General features: G+C 43.8%; 1 long non-coding RNA gene across 1 annotated transcript in view; it reads left to right on the plus strand.

Moving 5' to 3' along the window:
* Positions 1–10,289, plus strand: part of LOC135106298 (uncharacterized) — a 69,734-nt gene extending 59,445 nt beyond the window's left edge. Inside the window, exon 3 of the long non-coding RNA XR_010271252.1 lies at positions 10,228–10,289. This is a non-coding gene — a long non-coding RNA (uncharacterized LOC135106298). The remainder of the gene's footprint in view (positions 1–10,227) is intronic.
* Positions 10,290–13,048: the final 2,759 nt, after the last annotated feature.

Below are 13,048 nucleotides of genomic sequence, written 5' to 3' on the forward strand. Positions count from 1 at the left end.
TCACATTAGCCACTCAGCACTCACATTAGTCATTCAACACTCCCATTAGTCACTCAGCACGCACAACAGCCACTCAGCACTCACATTAGCCACTCAGCACTCACATTAGTCATTCAACACTCCCATTAGTTACTCAGCACACACAGCACACCTCAGTAGATTGACACAGCCTCACCTGATCCCTCCCGTGGCTGTCTCCCTCCACCTGGCCGCCCCTCCACTCACCTGTGCTCTGCCTGTCCAGTCTCAATCTCCCTTCGCCCCGCGCAGCTCCCGTGACGTGCTTTCATCGCCGCCGCGGTGAACCTTCCGCCGAGACCGCGTTAATTACGTTAATAGTTGGCAGGCTTACATAATGAATTAATAAGCGAGTCGAGTAAATAAAAATGTGGATTTGTTGCCCAGTTAATGTAATTATCGCAATTTTACTTGTCGTACTAACTCGTGGTAATGGCGAACCTGCGATGCTGTGGCCCCCTCCTCTCCAACCCCCTCCCAGGCTACTGCGGACACCACCACCACTGCCACCACAACCACCACCACCACCACCACTACCACCACCACCTCGAGCATATCATTTGTTGCCAGTTCTTTATTCCTTGCATATCTGAATGAGATTAACAACAAATATAATACCTCGTGTCAAATATTTGCAGCTTTAACATTCATACATGCAGGAGTGTTGTCCTTCAGTCGACTTTATAATATATGTTCTGTGTGTCTGTGTGCGTGTCAGCATATTGCATATGAATAACATATATAAAGTGTATATGAATAACACATTTGTATAAAAAGATATCCTACTTTTCAGACTCAATATTCCTTCATATATTTGGGTACAAAATTTAGGACTATTTCATAAAATCAAATGTCAAAAGAGGAAGGATACATCAGGCTAAAGAAATAAACATAATCATATACAGTACACATGAACATGTAACAATTATTGCGTTGTTATATTTAGATATCAAGAAATTTATAAGTGTAGAAGTCTTTGAGAGAATGTCGGTCTCATCATTCTCAGCCAGTAATGTCATTTCAGTAGTCATTTTATTATAACCATTGCTTCATAACTATTTTGGCTAAATAAATAAATAGATAAATATAAATAAATATATGCTTTATGACATATAGTTCCTAAAATGTATCATAATGTTTACTGAGGCAACACTGAAAACAACAAGTTCGTAACAATGTCAGACAGAATACATAAACAGCCGCAGCCTGACAGGAAGTGTGTGTCGCGCCGGGGCGGAGAGGAACACCTGTCATGGGAACATTACCTGAACGTCACGCCGCCGATGCCGCCAACGTCAAATGCTTTTCTGCGGTTGTGTGAATGTCAGCACTGTATTTCTGAGTAAAAATCACCACAAAGCAAAGAATAATGCTTAATGAGAGATGCAAGACAAGTACATGAGTGAGAGACGCAGCAATGGGACGCACCGATCCTCGCCACCTTGTTATTAGTATTAAAAAAAAAACCCACGGCAAGTAGTCTTTTTGCTGTGCTGAGCCGTCCGCGCTGCCGACCAGACAGCGAGGCACGTGGTGAGAATTCCGTCATGCTTCTATGTTGCACAATCTTTTTTGCGTCCATTAATTTGTAATTTTGCTTGTTGTCCTGTATTTTTCCTTTATGTTTCATCTCTCTCGGTGTTTCTCTGGGTGCGACAATTCTACTCATCTTTCATTTGGGAGAATCACAAGTGTGGTCCGGACGTTCCAAGACTGACGACCAAACCAAGCTAAGCAGACCCAGAACACGATGAAATGATCCAGGAAGTCACCTTGGTCGTCCAGGGCGCCACTCAGGTTACCGGCAAGGCGGCGCCACCAGGGAGAGGGCCACGGCTGCAGCCCGGCGACCTCACCACCTCATTAGAGCAAGCACGGCAATAAAGGTAATGGCACGCGCCTGGCCGTAATTATGGAGCTGCGCCTGAACCATCGCCGCGGTGATTTGCAGGAACACATCCTTGCAAAACGGTGTTGCTGCTCGAAACATTACAAGCTTACGTCAATATAACAATAACCCACTCCACTCGGTAATACTCGTGTGCTACTTCAGAAGAGGAGTTTTGAACACACACACGCAAAGAGAGAGAGAGAGAGAGAGAGAGAGAGAGAGAGAGAGAGAGAGAGAGAGAGAGAGAGAGAGAGAGAGAGAGAGAGAGAGAGATGGCCTGGTTTCCTCTCTATTTATTTTCCTTTTAACTGGTGGAATGTCTTGCCAATCTTCTCTCAAAGATAAGGTAATTTAAACGCTCAGGGACGCGGCCTTTCAAGATTATGGATTTCCTTTATTTAGTTAGGAGGGGAAGCCACTTAATTATGTTGTGCTGAAGGTGTGTGTGTGTGTGTGTGTGTGTGTGTGTGTGTGTGTGTGTGTGTGTGTGTGTGTGTGTGTGTGTGTGTGTGTGTGTGCGTGTGTGTGTGATGCCGAGGTTTCTCAGTACTACAGTTACGTTTTAATCTTGATAATGTGAAACAATAATTACTTTTTATGTGTTTCAATTGGCAGTAGTGAGAGAGAGAGAGAGAGAGAGAGAGAGAGAGAGAGAGAGAGAGAGAGAGAGAGAGAGAGAGAGAGAGAGAGAGAGAGAGAGAGAATCCCTGGCGGCGTCTTTTCTCTGGCAGGACATGGCTATACTTGTTGTTGTTATTGTTGTTGTTGTTGTTCTTGGTGGTGGTGGTGGTGGTGCTGTTCTAACCGCTAATGCTGCTGTGGTCCTGGAGACGTGAACTCTGTGAACCACAAACCAGTGGCTTCCAGTGTTCGCCGCGCCCAGGACTTGTGTGGCGTTGTGTCGAAAGGTTACCACACGTAATGATACTTAATGTCATGGATAGTGGAGACATTACACACTATGGTTAACACAATATTGCACACTCACATTTCACTGTTTCTTATAAAGACGTTTTTTGGTTTACGGTTCTTGTTCTTATTTATTTATTTTTTTTTCATTGTTTTTTCGCTTTTTTAGCATTTTATGGGTTTTGTTTATTTTCCTAAGCTCATTTTTTTTTTTATATCGATGCTTTAGATTCATGAGTTACCTTTCATGTGTGTGTGTGTGTGTGTGTGTGTGTGTGTGTGTGTGTGTGTGTGTGTGTGTGTGTGTGTGTGTGTGTGTGTGTGTGTGTGTGTGTGTGTGTCCTCAAATTGATTCTGGTGGTGTGATGCTGTGACTCACTTCCGGGATCAATGTTGTGTGATGCCACGCTGACCTACGCCTGGTGTGTCTGTCTGTCTGTCTGTCTGTCTGCCTGTCTGTCTGCCTGTCTGTCTGTCTATTTGTCTGTCTGTCTGTCTGTCTGTCTGTCTGTCTGCCTGTCTGTCTGCCTGTCTGTCTGTCTGTCTGTCTGTCTATTTGTCTGTCTGTCTGTCTGTCTGTCTGTCTGTCTGTCTGTTTGTCTGTCTGTCTGTCTGTCTGTTTGTCTGTCTGTCTGTCTGTCTGTCTGTTTGTCTGTCTGTCTGTCTGTCTGTCTGTCTGTTTGTCTGTCTGTCTGTCTGTCTTACCGTTCGTGCGGAGGAACTGTGAAGGGTCGTGAACGGATTTTATTTATTTATTTATTTATTTATCTAATTATTTGCGGCAGGGAATAGCATTAGATTTCTGAGATCATGGTATTTTTTTTGCGGATTCATAATCTGTTTTATTTCTTATTTATTTTTATTTATTTACCTATCTCTTTACTTTCCCAGATTCCGATTAACAGTTCCCTTTATCGAAAACTGGAGAATAAGTGTCTTGAAACCTCCGTATAGAAAGAGTTCAAGTCTCAGGAAGGAGGACTGGAATAAATGACCGGGACGTGTACAGTTACAGGACCCAGTGTCGCCGTAAGCAAGGAGTGACAGGGGGACGATGCTGTCTTGTCCTCCTGTCCTCCCCTGTCACCACCCATAAGGCGCTCGCAACAGTGATCCATCCAAGCAGGTGTGGGGGCGCGCTCTGCCACCTGCCACATCTGTCTCATCACATCCAAAGAGCCCCGGCGCGTTTTCAGTGAAGCATCTCGTCTTCTTGAATAAAAAATGTTGATATGAAGCTTCAGTGAGAGGAAGAGACATAGCGAGCGGAAGATAAATTATTTAACTGAGTTTTTTTTTAAGATCCAAGATGAAGGTTGGTGTGCCGCGGGCTTGGTGGGGAGGGGAGGGCAGGGGAAGGTTGGGGAGGGACAGGAGGGAAGGGAGGAGGGGAGAGAGAAAGGCAGGAAAGGAGAGAAACCAAACTTCATCCTGGCTAATTGTAGCTTCAGGTCTGCTAACAAACTCCGTCTCCTCCATCCCTTCTCTCTCTCTCTCTCTCTCTCTCTCTCTCTCTCTCTCTCTCTCTCTCTCTCTCTCTCTCTCTCTCTCTCTCTCTCTCCTTCCTTCCTTTGGTATGATGAGTCTATTAGCGCCAGTGACAGTAATTATTGGTAATCAAAGGTTGTTACTGGAGAGGGAAGGCAGGACTGTGTTGGCAATGTGGTGGAGGAGTGTGGTGGGGTGGAGTGGTGGTTAGGGTGACTGTGGTGGTGTGGTTAAGTGTAGCAGAGGTGGTGGAAGTGAGAGCGAGGGTGGTGATGGGTGTTGCAGGCTGGGGTGGTGATGAAGTCTGTTAGTGGTGGATGTAAAGGCGTGGATGAGGTTGTGGTGTCAGTGAGGTGTGTGGTAGGGCAGTGCAGGTGTGTCTGAATACTGATTAGATTATGGTGGTGGTGGTGGTGGTAGCAAACTTGAGACTGGTGTTGCGTTGGCAGGAGACACAGACGAGGGCTATGGTAGTCAGATGGTGGTGATGGTGGTGGTGAAATTTAAGTAGTAATGGCAGCGATACATGCACTGTGGGGGGACTACGGTAGTATATGTGAAAGTACTGGCTGTGGTTTCTCCTTCCTCTTAGTTCCTCTTCGCCTTCCTCTCTCCTTTCCATTCAGTCACTGATCCCTCCAGTAACTCCCCTGCAGCCTCTTCCAGTACTTTGAACCTCTTCACAGTCCAATTACAACTTGATCTATACTCCCTCTCATCCTTTCTATTTGTTGTTTCGCTTTACATAATCTTGGCAGTCCTTTCCAGCCGTTTTCCCAGATATTTTCTTTGTTTTCTAGTCTTTGTAAGTAGTTTCCCTTTTCAGCAACTCGTAAACCCTTTGTCAGCCCCTCCTGCCCTTTTCAGCCTTTTCCTAGCTCTTTGCCAGCCTTCTTCAGCTCTTTCTCAGTCATTTCCATCCCTTTTTAGCCATTTGGTAGTCCTTTAAATTTCTTTCCAACCTTCTTTCAGCCCTTTCCAGTAATTTTCATCTCTTTCTCATCCCTTTTTAACACTTTCTAGTCCAGGTATTTGCTAGCCCGTTCCAGTCCTTTCTAAATCTCCCTCAGACTTTCTTCACCCTTTTTCACACATTTCTTGTCCTTTCCATTCGTTTGTCACTTTTTTCTAGTATTTTCCAGGACTTTATTTATCGTCTCCAGTTGATTCTAGTTCTTTCTCAGTCATTTTCAGCCCCTTATCATATCTTTCCCGCAGTTTCCAGTACCTTCTGGCCACTTACGGCAGTCATTTTAGTGTTAAGTTCGGTCCGGTGAGAGAAGGTGACTGTTGGGATGTTCGAATGCGGTTTGGTGTCTAGAGTTTATGTAACAGGAAGAAAAATTTAGCTTAGTACGATTCCTTTTAATTTCTGGAGATCCTACACACACACACACACACACACACACACACACACACACACACACACTGAAACATGGCGCGTGTGTTTCTATTCCTCAGGGCACGAAATTCTTTAATATCCGAACTCTGAGGCATTTATATTATGTTGGCCCAGTTTTTTTATTTTTTATTGAGTGTGTGTAGTGACTTCCTCCCTCTCCCACCCCCCACCACCGTTTTCTTTTTTCTATTTTTATTCCCCCTTTTTTTTTTTTTTTCATAAGCATGGTTGAAATCTGACTGGGAAAGACTGGCCTTCATCTCTCTCTCAATATCTCTCTGTCTACACATCTTCATTTTTTCCGCCCCAGTGTTTCCCTTAACCCTTCACCTGTCTGTCGGTAATCTCGCTTCTCGGTGCGTGTGTGTGTGCGCGTGTGTGTGGAGGAGACGGGAGAGGGTGATGCATTTAAAGGGCAGACGAGAATCTCAAGGCGAGGAGCGGAGTGGTGTGGGAGGCAGGGACCTTTTCTTTATTTTCTCCTGCTTTATTATATTTGAATAGAGGGAAGGAGCGACGCCTGGTGGGGTTTGGGAAGGAGGCTGTAAATAAGGAGACAGAGAGAAGAAGAGAGAGAGAGATAGAGAGGGAGAGAGAGAGGGACAGGGGAGGAAGGAGGCTGTGAAAAATGCTCCTTGGTAACATGAGAAAAGAACGACTGAAAATTTCTGGGAACACAAAACGAAACTTGCATTTTTGTCCTTCTCTTTCTCATTTTCCTCTTCTTTCTCATTTTCTTCTTCCTCCTCCTCCTCCTCCTCCTCCTCGCGTTCGCCTTTGCTGTCCTGTGTCTCTTATTTTGTATTAGGTAGTGTATAAAGGCATGTTGCTGCTTGTTCTTCCTTTGTGATAATTTGTGATCCTGCTTCTTCTCCTTTCTTTTCTTCCTGCCAGCTTTGTGTAGGCGGAGCGGTGGGTGGGGAGGAACCTTCACCTTTACTATGGTTTTTCTCTTACTATATGTTGGATACTCTGAAACAGCACCGGAAGAAACAAGAGGTCTGCTGCTGTTTGCTCTTCCCTTATGTTCCTTTGTGTTCCTCCGCCTACTCCTGCTCTTCTTCCTCTTCCTCCTCCTTTAGTGACCTCGGCGTCTGTCTGTATTTTTCTCTTTCTCTTCTCTTATTTTCTTCGTTCCGGCTCGAGGAATTCCTGGCGAGAATAAGAAAAAGTGGTACAGAAAACGGCGCGCTCAGGCTGCACTTGGGAAAGGATCGAGAGCGAGGAATTAGCGACAGGAAAAATGCACCAACTTTACCCGCCGCCATTGATGCGACTCTCCGCCCCTGCAGCGTGTTGTGTGCCGCTGACTGCCGCCCCTGCTGACTACTTTGTTTGTGTGGTGCATGGGGCGTTACAGGGAGTCTATAGTGATGCTGTGATTGGAATAACAACAGCAACAACAACAACAACAACAACAACAACAACAACAACAACAACAACAACAATAACAAATGGTTTACTAGTATGACAGGAAGGACACGAAAAAAACGTACATTTAAACAGGAAATCTTGATAACTTAATTCGATTCACAATAGGGATGCGATAAAAACATGGAGCTTGTCGACTGTTAACGGCTCTCTCTCTCTCTCTCTCTCTCTCTCTCTCTCTCTCTCTCTCTCTCTCTCTCTCTCTCTCTCTCTCTCTCTCTCTCTCTCTCTCTCTCTCTCTCTCTCTCTCTCTCTTAAAAACATTAACTTTACATTAGCTTTACTCAGATACATGTAAACAAACTAGTCCATGGCATTCATCTCCCCCAACTTCATCCTCTCCCAACAGACCATCCTTGCTTGCGTCTGTACATCGATCATATTATATTTCGAGTTTGAAGTCTACTAGTATATCTCTCTTATGAAATCTCTCTTATTGTTGTATATTGCATTAGCTGGCCTACATCTGCCTTCTGTCAAGAGATTATACCCACGTTGTTTCCTATGCACTATACAAACATACGTACACTACATTCACTGGCCTTGTTACTGTGTTAAAAGGGTAATTTTGTTATTTATTTCAGAGTCTATAGAATATTTCCATACTCTGTGCCGCCCTCCTCCTCTTCCGCCGCCTCCTCTCCTCTCTGCTGGACCAGCTTTCCCTACTCATAAATTTCCTCCCCCATCGACATTCTTCTCTTAGTTTCCTCATTCTTCTTTATCACTAAAAGTTGGCGATGGCTCCTTATGCTTCCCTCCTCCTCCCTCCTCCATCTTTTTTTCCACCTTTTTCATCTCGTTCTATCATCATATCGTTTCCCTTCTGCCTTATTTCCCCCTCTTTCATCCATTTCCTCTCTTTTTTAATCTTGTTTCATCATCCTCCTCTCATTCTCTCCAGCTTCATTTCTCCTCCCTCCTTTCTTCTTCCCTTCCTATTTTTTCACTTGGTTTCGTCCTTGTCTCGTTTTGTCATCATATCGTTTTCCGTCTGCTTTGTCTCTCGCCATCAACCCTTCCTCTTTTTAATATTGTTTCGTCCTCCCATCATTCTCCAAATATCTTCTCTTTCTTTCAACCCTTCCTCTTTTTCACTTTCTTTCATCCTGGCTTAGTTTTTGTCATCATATCGTTTTCCTTCTGCTTTACTTTACCGTTCCATCACCTCTTCCTCTTTTTCATCTTGTTTCATCCTCGCTTTACTTCACCTCTCTTCTTCAACCCTTCCTCTTTATCACTTCCCTTCATCCTGGTCTTATTCTGGCATCATATCGTTTTCCATTTGCTTTGCGTCTCTCTACTTGAATCCTTCCTCTTTTAAACCTTGACTCCTGCTCGCATCATTCTCCAGATTTACTTTTCCTGTCTCTTTCAATCCTTCCTCCTTTTCACTTCGCCTCATCCTAGTCTTCCTCACCCTCATCCTCTCAGGGCTGTGGCATACCTGGTCAAATTTACTGATGGCTTTTTGGAGCTTAGATCAGATCACCTGCCAATTTTCTTCCCGTGATGAAAGGGAGCGTAAGTAACTTAGGGTGTTTTTCCCCGCGTTTTTTGTGGTGGTGTGTCGGACGGTCGCATACAAGTGGACATTGGGGGAACCTTTGATGTCTGGCGAGGAAACACGAAAACCAACATCTAGTGCTGTGTTTTTTGTGGTGTTTGGGTGCTAGAGAGAGAGAGAGAGAGAGAGAGAGAGAGAGAGAGAGAGAGAGAGAGAGAGAGAGAGAGAGAGAGAGAGAGAGAGAGAGAGAGAGAGAGAGAGAGAATGTGAGGCTGCTGTCTATAAACTTACTACATCTACTACTACTATTACTACTACTACTACTACTACTACTACTACTGTATTACTGTATTAAACTGCGTGCAGAATGACTGATGCTGAGATTCAGTGAGTTTGTGTGTTGCAAGACGCTGTGATATGTGTTAGGTGTCATGAAATAGTGAACTGGAAATTACTGTGAGGGATGAGTGCCCTGTATGATGCTGTGAGCTTGTACTTGTCTGTGTGTCTATATATGTGGTGCTTGATAAGGTGTTGTGATGCTGTGATTGCTGTGAGGATTTTATGTGCTGTGCTGTGCTGTGTCAGGGTATACTGTAGTAGATCCAATGTCGCTAGGGCTGTGTGTTGAAAGATACTGTGAAGGAGACCAAAACCTCACGCAGAACCCCTAGCTTAATTTAAATTTTATCAGCCACACATTGACTAAATATTACAAGCAGAAACACTGATGGTGCGTCTGTAACATAAGCGACACTTAAAGGAAAGCCATTTATTGAAGTAGCACTTAAATCACTACCACAGGCTGACGTTATATGTAGCAATGGACTAAAAGCAATGCAAGGAATCTTATAAGCACGTACAAGAAAGAAAACGATAAAAAAATGAGTACACTTTGCAATTTCTAGGTAGTACATTGTTTGCGAGTGGCTGTGGAGCAAGGAAAGATGTGTCAGAGTGGTTAGTAGTTTAAGAAAGATGTATTAAGTAAGAGTGTAATAGTTAAGTGAGGAGATAAGACGATAAAGTTGTCGATATGTTTGCTCTTTTCACAATATAAGCTGTTTTCCCTGCGATAAAAGCCTTGCCGTGTTTCCTGTGGCCTAATTTTAGCCTCCTCAAGTTGGCTTTTAGCGTTGTAACTTTCAGAGACTTTAATCATACGTGTGTTGATGGTCGCTATTACCGGAGTTTTTGTTCCCCGCCTCTTAGATTTGCAAAAGTCTTCTCGAACGGTTGCCTCTTGCCGTAATAAAATGCACCACGTCGCCTCCACATGACAGTTCATTAGCTAATTGTTCCTGCAGCAGATGGCGCATTATGGGATTACTGAGTCCTAGCCAAAACTGTCACTTCCTTTGTTTGTCTCTCTCTCATTGCCTCTCGATTGGTTTCTCTCTCTCTCTTTCTCTCTCTCTCTCTCTCTCTCTCTCTCTCTCTCTCTCTCTCTCTCTCTCTCTCTCTCTCTCTCTCTCCACAACCACTTCCTCCATATCTTATCACCGTTCCCATACACCGTGCAGAGTATCAGCTACATCATTAAATTAAATAATACTAACAAGCTCATTTCTTTTGTTGCAGGTAATTGTTCGCTTGGTCAAGATTGGAGTACCTGTGCCCGCCTTCCCCTCGGTTTGACAGGTAAAGTGTACTGTATTTTCAAGTGCTTCCTCAGTAAGACACGGAGCGATTGGTGGCGTTACTTGTGGTGCTGTTTTTAATATCAGAGTTTTGAGGTTATAGTTTTGGTGGTATCTTCTGTTGTTGTAGGGTTATAACAAGGGGGATATCAGCAAAATTCTTAGGATCAGCAACCAGGAAAGAACAAGAAATAACGGGTTCCAGCTTGAAGAATTTAGGCTTAAGAAAAAGATAGGAAGAAATTGGTTCTCAAATAGAGTGGTAGATGAGTGGAACGGACTCAGTAGTCATGTTGTTAGTGCTAAGACATCAGGGAGCTTTAAGAGAAGATTAGATGGATTTATGGATGGGGATGATAGGTGGAAATAGGCAGGTATATTTCATACAGGGACTGCCACGTGTAAGCTTGGTCGCTTCTTGCAGCTTCCCTTATTTCTTATGTTCTTATGTTCTTATGTACTCGTATTATTCCACGTCCGAGTGTTGAGAATAGTGCCACCACACATTCTGCTTTATGCAAGAGGGTTCTGGCCAAGGACAACCAAAAAGACAGTAAAAAAAGAAGAAAAAAAAAAAGCCCACTGAAGATACCAGTCCCCAAATTGCCCATAAAGAATATCCAAAATTATGAGAAGTGTCATAAAACGCAACCAAACGGAACGATGGGAGAGAAATGGAAGCCTTCTTCTCTGTTTTGTTGCTGTGATGGGACGAAATGGATCTTGTACGTATGTTAGCGCGGTATATATGCACGTGTCCTGTGGAGTGTGTTGAGAAACTAGTGATATTCAGGTGAGCTTGTCGCCTCACACACAGATGTTAGATTTCAGATTACATTTCACTGGTCACAAAATTACGAAGACTAAATATGACAAAATGAATAGTACAATTTAGGTTTTGTTCCACATAGAAGCCATAAGAACAACCTTTGGAATAATGGATGACTCGATAAAACTGAACATATATAAGAAAACAGACTAACAAAAAGATAGATGAACAAAACAACCACACACACACACACACACACACACACACACACACACACACACACACACACACACACACACTATTAATCGTCATCACTCTTGACTCGTCTTCTTCCACTCGCCGCGCCTCAAGCCCTCCTACACACTCTTTCCCAGAAGCAATTAAGGGAAGTCTAACTCTCCCTTCCAGTCTCAGCCACAATTAGGTCTCAGCTTGGAATGCGCCCACCTCTCAGCCCTGAGTCTCGAGGGGCCTTTGGTTCTGATGGAGTCTGTACTCTGCTCTCTTAAATGGTCTCTTAAAACTTCCTATTCGCCTCCCTCCCCGAAGAGACGGATCCCTTCCCCGCCTCCCGCAGTCCGTCACTTCAGCCTGATCGTGTGTGTGTTGCCAGTTCACCTTCTGTACATGTTTCCAGGCAAGGTACACTTCCTGTTGGTTTTATTTGTGTTTTGTAGCAAGTCTAAAAGTTCATGGAAGCTACAGTGTCAAATGTCAGTCTCAGTGAAGCCATACAGCCATTTTTCCAGCAGTGATGTCTAAATTCTATTATTATATAGCCGGTAACTTTCAGCTCATGCCTCCGTCTAGATCCCAAGAAAATCAGGAAGATACATAATAAAGAAAACATTATTTCTTTCCCCTTAATAACAGAGAAAAATATCGCTGTGGTGAGGTGTGGTTCCAATTCTCTTGCCTTTTCTTCTCCCGTTTTCCTTGTCGAGTCATTCTTTGTTTCAACAATTGACAGCTTCTGCCTCTCCGCGCCACGCTGCCGCCGCGGACTTCCCACACTCTACTTTTCTTTCCCTTTTCTTCTTTATTAATTTTCCTCCTGGTCCTGGTGCTGGTCCTGGTTTTGGTTCCGGTTCTTCCCTGATGACCTGTCTGCCTTGTTATCTTGTCAATCACGTGTCGTGTTCTCGAGGCCAACAAACCCGAGCGGCCCACCGAGGGAGCGTCTCAAGCCATCCACATTCACCTGGGCGTGCGAGAGACGGAAGGGGCGCCGACTAAAATAAGACAATGATGAGGACAATTTAAGTAACGGTTCACATAAGTCATAAGAACAACCTTTACAATAATAGATGATTCAATAAACGAGAACGCATATAACAAAACGCACAATCAAAAAAATAGATAGTAAATAAACATGATAAAACACACACACACACACACACACACACACACACACACACACACACACACACACACACACACACACACACACACACACACACACTCACTCACCACCACCGTCCTATAACCAATAATCACAGGACGTCCTTCACAAAGCATACAATGGGAGTCTCCTCGCTGGTGTGGAAGCTCAATGGAAGAAAATATTGTGTTCCCCGCACTGTGTATAGCGTTTCCCTCAATCTTACGTCCACTGATCTGCTAAGAATGTATCAATTACCAGCAGATCAGAGGACTCGGGACGGAGGGAAAACAAAACAATGAAAGATATTGCAGGTTACTCGATTTCTGGCAGTGACTAGTAATGAACAGAACTATTTCACTTTTTTTAAGAGATCTGGCCAAGGGCAACAAAAGTGATAAGAGAAAGGCCCACTGTAGATGCCAGTCCCTCAAGGAAAACTGTTCAAAATTCCAAATGGCATTGTGAACAGTCTTAATACTTCCCTCTTATGTAAAAATTGAAATTCAAGGCTCTTTTCGTAATTCACACCACCAGTAGTACTTTTTTCTTTCTATATTTTCTTTTATACCCCTTAAGAGTTTAAAGTCTCTCTACTCCTATGCAGCAAGA

The sequence above is a fragment of the Scylla paramamosain genome, chromosome 13 (assembly GCF_035594125.1).
Source record: "Scylla paramamosain isolate STU-SP2022 chromosome 13, ASM3559412v1, whole genome shotgun sequence".
NCBI classification, from domain to species: domain Eukaryota; kingdom Metazoa; phylum Arthropoda; class Malacostraca; order Decapoda; family Portunidae; genus Scylla; species Scylla paramamosain.